Source organism: Ascaphus truei, chromosome 3, assembly GCF_040206685.1.
Source record: "Ascaphus truei isolate aAscTru1 chromosome 3, aAscTru1.hap1, whole genome shotgun sequence".
NCBI lineage: Eukaryota > Metazoa > Chordata > Amphibia > Anura > Ascaphidae > Ascaphus > Ascaphus truei.
The window spans coordinates 101,753,209-101,759,208 of record NC_134485.1 but is presented as its reverse complement, the minus strand read 5'-3'; positions in this window follow the sequence as shown (position 1 = coordinate 101,759,208).

The following is a 6,000-nucleotide window of genomic DNA, read 5'->3' as shown; positions in this document are numbered from 1 at the left end:
TCCTCCCCTACCTGTTTATTTAGCCACATTGGTTTTGACATTTCTTTTATACTTATTACCCAAGGGTATACACTGATAAGTGTGCTTTTCTAACAATGTTTTAAAGACTGCCCATTCATCGTCTACATTTTTCCCTGCAAAAACATCATCCCATTGTATTACTACTAGATTAGACCTCAGTTTATTAAAATCTGCCTTACTAAAGTTTAAGGTCTTTGTTGAACCCAAGAAATCTATTTTGTGATAATTTATTTCAAATGAGACCATGTTATGATCAATGTTACCCAAATGTTCCAGGACTTGAATATTTGTTATTACTTCTACATTGTTTGATATGACCAAATCCAGTATTGCCCCTCTCCTGGTTGGTTTCGCAATAATTTGGGTCATATAATTGTCTTTAATCACCCCTAAAAACCTGTTTCCTTTTGTTGTAACGCTAATCTCATTGCCCCAGTCTATGTCTGGATAATTAAAATCCCCCATTATGCAAACATGACCCAGTTTTGATGCCTTTTCCATTTGCAAAAGTATTTTAGCTTCCTCAATCTCACAGATATTTGGTGGTTTATAGCATATTCCCACAAACATTTTCTTAATACTTTTACCTCCACTGCTAATTTCTATCCACAAAGTTTCTACATTTTCATCATTCCCTTCATAAGCATCATCCCTTATAATAGGTTTTAGATTTGGTTTAACATATAAACATACTCCACCTCCCCTTCTATTTGTTCAATCCTTCCGAAAAAGGGAATAACCCTCTAAATTAACTGCCGAGTCATGAGTTTCATACCACCATGTTTCAGTAATGCCTATGATATCATACTGCTCCCTTGCAGCTATTAATTCATGCTCCCCATTTTATCTGTCAGGCTTCTTGCATTAGTTCATACACCTAGCTATGAACTTTCATTATTGTATTTTATTCACCATTGGTACTATCTATAGTTTATTTGTGTTAGGGTGCTACTTATTTTAGAGTAAAGTCAAATTAAAGTAAAGTTTTCTTTTCACTTAATTTTATTTTAACTAATTTTAACTAATTAATATTTACCAACATATACTTTGGTGCGCCTTTTTCTCAAGTACCCAGTTTTACCTACCTTTTATTCATGTACAGCCACTTGTTTTTTTTAAAGAAGTTTCCAACACACTTTTTCATCCTTACAGTGTGTGAGAATATCTTTATCAATTAGTTTGGCATTTATGTCAAAACAAGTTGGGGTAACTTTAAATAGACCAACAAGGTAAGTGTGCAAAGGTTTCTTCTGACTGTAGTGGTCTCTTTATGAAATGTGATTTACAAACTGAAGATGTGAAGCCTAAATAAATAGCGTTTGAGATTCATCACAGCAGAGGTCTGTAACTGAAAGGGAAGTGTTCAGAAGATTAGGATACTACAGTATAGCTGGGGAATTGTGCTCTGGTGTATTCAACCATGAATGAGGTGTAGAGAGGATATGTATACTCATGGCTGCCAACAGAAATCGTGGGGCCCAGAACAAATCAAAGGAGCATGCCCCCACCTCAATCCCCATGTAACCCACCACCCGTCCGATGCACTCGGGGTTCCTGAGGGGGGGATGAGAGGGAGGGCAGGAGGGAGAGAAGGAGGTGAAGAGAGGAAGGTGGAGAGGGAGGGGGTGAGCGAGAGGGGGGGAAATGTGAGGGAGAGGGAGAGTGGAAGAGGGTGGAAACAGATAGGGGGAGAGAAGGAGGGGGAGAGAGAGGGTAGATGGCGAGAGAAATATAAGGGGAGAGAAAGAGGGATGAGGAGAGAGAGGGAGGGGGAAAGAGATAGGGGTAAGGGAGGCTGCTAAGCCTTAGTATTATGTGTGTTTTATCTGAATGCACATTGTAAGTGTGCATTTTATTGTTTTTACTTTTTAATATGATAGAGAACCCAAACTTTCTACACCATTTATGGATCTTTTGTTTTCTCCATATCTCTGAGGTATCATCTGCTAAGTAAAAGAAGGGGACCTTTCACTTCCCCAACCCACTGTGAAAACGATGTGTCCCAAGAGTAAGTATGTGAGTGCATTTACTTTTCAGTGTGTGAATCTCATTCTCCCCTACTTCGCAGACAACAGTAAGGCATTAACTTGAACTCTCTGCATTGGGGCTTTTAATCACTGTAAGCATTGTGTGAATATTAGGCATTGTATGCCTGTGGAGGGAAACCTTTGTATGGGCAGGTAGCCTCATGTTATATATGTTTTTGGGTGTGTTACCATTATCTTTTTTCTAGGCCGTTGGATGCTAAATTGAGGAGTGGTCGACCAACTACTGAGGGGACTTGCATTTCAAAGCTGGAGCATTGTTCTACCCCAATAGCTCAAAGCCAAGCTGTACCTAGTCATTGTCTGTACACTTAGCTACACTTAGTGTTCCCATTATGTGAATGGGATCTCCAGCCAAGATAACCAGGTCAGACCTGATGGACTAGCAGAGAGCTAATGGGGGACATTGGGAGAGACCCTGTGGGGAGTTCAGGAGAGGATCCTGAAGTGGTTTGGGTCTGATGCAACAGCGGAGCTGTGTGCTCAGGATCTGGAGCAAAGTACGAAGAGCTAGCAGAGAGTTTTCTGGGAGGATCCTCTCTCAGCAGAAGCTGTGGTCTCTGTGTGAAGAGTCAGCTTGAGCCGATTTGAGTATTCGGAAGTCGGGGGTGAGTCTTTTCGGAGAGAAACCACCATGAACATATGCGGATATCAGTAGTCTCTGCTAGAGGAGAGCTACCTGGAGAATCAAGCTTCTGTGGCCTCCAGGGGAACATTCTTGGTTTCCATCCCGCTTTGGCAGGTGGTGGTCCCCAACACACGGGACGAGGTACTGGTAACCAAGAGACCTTTTTTTGTTTCACTGGACAGAATTGTCCCTGTTTTTGGGCATCTATTTTTGGCAGGAAGCAGTCCCCACCACACCAGCTAAGTAGCCAGGAAGCTACCAACAACACAGGGCTAGGTTGCCAAGGCACTACTAGACACTTTTTCTACCATTGTTCCCTGGAAGTCTGGGGGAACTGGAGGACTGTTTCACTTCGGAACCATACTTTGGATTCAGCTTGAGCCAATCACACTGACTAAAAGAGCCAAGGATCGGTAAACCTCGGCGGCATCCTGGAGGACAGTGACTAGCCATTTTGTGGGTATTTGCCATTTATGTTGTAGCTATCCTTGGATGTTGGATTACCATGTTGCTGTACCCTATTCATTATAAACTAATGTTTATTAGCTCCTTGTGTCTGGCTAGTTATGAACTCTCTCTTAGGGAAGCCCATAAGGGATATAGCAGGGTTGAGCCTAAGTTGCAGACTCTGGAGACTGCATACAGTAAGGGGTCAGGGCGCAAATCTGGGATCTCTGGGGGTGAGGTGCCGTGACAATGATCAGCACAGTTTCATTTTTAATTTCCTCTTGTTATCTGAACATCTTTTTTTTTTTTTTTTTAACAATCTTTTTTCCTTTATTGGAGACAGATAAAAGTTAGTACATTCAGGGGTTACAATCAGTACAGTATTTAACAATCGGATAGGATTAAGTTGACTTGGTTGTGTTCTATGGAGACAGTCTCAATAAAGCATTTTCTCAGTTTTGTGTCAAAAAAGAGATGGGTAGGGGGAGACTCAGGTTGGGGGGGGATAGATGGGAACGACAAAAGATGGGTTGGGGGGGGCAGGTTTCGGGGAGGGTCGGAGGAGGGGGGGGGGAGGCGTTAGGGAGTTCCTCTCTTATTGTCAGTGCCGGGGGGTAAGTGAGGGGAGATGGGTTATTTTTTGTAAATGGGTCTAGTCTGGTGTCGAGATTCCTAGACTTATCCATGGTTCCCAGGTGTTGTGGAATTGTGGCATTTTTTGCCTGAGCATTGCTGTTAGCCTTTCCATGCTCATGACTAGGTTTATTCTGTTTACTACTGTCCTTCGTGAGGGTGCTTTCAGTTGTTTCCAGGCTGCTGCAACTGTACATCTCGCGGCCGTGAGTATGGCCGACATCAGTCTGGCCTCGGGGGCCGGGATGTCCTCCATTGGGCTGCCCAGCACGTATGTCAGAGGGTCCAGCGGGACCTCCAGGCCTAGGGTCTCGTCTAGCAAGCTCTGGATTCTAGTCCAGAATTTCTGGATTTCGGGGCATGTCCACCATATGTGGGCCATGTCCACTTTCTGTCCACATCACCTCCAGCACAGGTCCGATGCGCCGGGGAAGATCTGGCTCAATCTACTCGGGGTCAGGTACCATTGAAATAGTATTTTGTATATGTTTTCTTTTGTTACTGTGCAGATTGAAGTTTTGGGGGCTGCCTCCCAGATGTCCTCCCACTCCTCGAGGTCTAGGGGTACGCCCAGGTCTATACACCATTTTTGCATATAGGCATGTGTGGGCGAGGGGAGGGAATTTTCGATTATTCTGTAAATTGACGTAATTAGTCCCTTCTGGTATTCTCTCACTTGGCAGAGGGACTCAAATTTGGTTATAGGGGGGAATTTTGAGGACGCGGACAGAGCTCTGAGAAAGTGTCGTAGCTGTAGGAATGCAAAAATGGGGAGGTGGGGGGCCGCTAATTTGTTTTTGAGCTCCTGGAAGGACAGAGCTTCATTATTCTCCAGCAGATCCGCTACCGTGCTAATATGAAGGTCCTGAAATAGACCGATTTGGGCTTGGGTGCATCCCTGAGGGAATTCAGGGTTCCCAAGTATGGGGGTGAGTTGGGAGGGTGGAGAAGTTAGGCCATATTTCCCTCTGTTTTTGGACCAGATAGACCACGTGCATTTCATTGCTCCTAACTCAAATTTCTGGGGAGGTTTTCCTTTATATTCTGGGGACCATAGCAATATAGGGAGGGGGAGAGGGGATATATAGCTAGCCTCCATTTCTAACCAGCAGGTTGTACTCGGGGGGCTGTTCCAGACTACTGCTTGTCTGAGCTGGGTCGCGTGGAAATATCTGACCACATCTGGTACTCCTAGTCCACCCCTCGTTTTAGCTGCTAAGAGCACTGACCTCGGGACTCGGGGTTTCCGATACTTCAATATAAATTGCATTATTTGCTTTTGAATATCTTTTAGGTCGGCTAACGGTATTGGGATTGGAAGGGTTTGGAAATAGTATAACAGTCGGGGAAGGATATTCATTTTAGCGGAGACAATTCTGCCGAACCAGGAGATCTGGTATGTATTCCATGTCTCTAGGTCTCTCTTGATTTGACTAAATAGGGGGGGATAGTTTGTTTTATATAACATGGAGTACTTTTTAGTGATTTTTATTCCTAGGTATTTTATATGGGACAAGTTCCATCTATATTTGTAGTTTGATTGGAGAAGTTTCCATGTGGCTTCGGGGAGGGATATATTCAGTGCCTCAGATTTATCCCTGTTTATCTTGTAGTCTGAGGCCTGACTAAATTCATCTAATAATTTGTGGAGATTGGGCAGGGAGATATGTGGGTTAGCTAGGGTCAGAATGACGTCGTCCGCGAAAAGGGATATTTTGTAGTTTTTGTCAGCTATAGTTACACCTGTGATGTTCGGGTCTGCTCTAACTTGGGCCGCCAGTGGTTCTATTGATATTGCGAATAGCAAGGGGGATAGGGGGCAGCCCTGTCTGGTTCCGTTTCTAATGTGGATCGGACTGGATTGTCCTCCTGGTAATTTTAAGTATGCCGTGGGGTTCTGGTAGAGTGCTCTGACCCCCTCTAGAAACGGGCCTGAGAAGCCGAATTTGAGCAGGGTTTTGTCTAAGAAGGTCCATTTGATCCGATCAAAGGCCTTCTCGGCGTCTAGACTGAGGATCATGGCTTGGAGTTTGTTGAGATGCACGTGGTCAATGATATTAATAATCTTGCGGGTGTTGTCAGAGGCCTGTCTTCCTGACACAAATCCCACTTGGTCTATATGAATTAGTCTGGGGAGAATAGGGTTTAACCGGTTTGCTAGGATCTTGCTAAAGAGTTTCAGGTCTGTGTTAAGCAGGGAGATTGGTCTGTAGCTATCGCATTGCA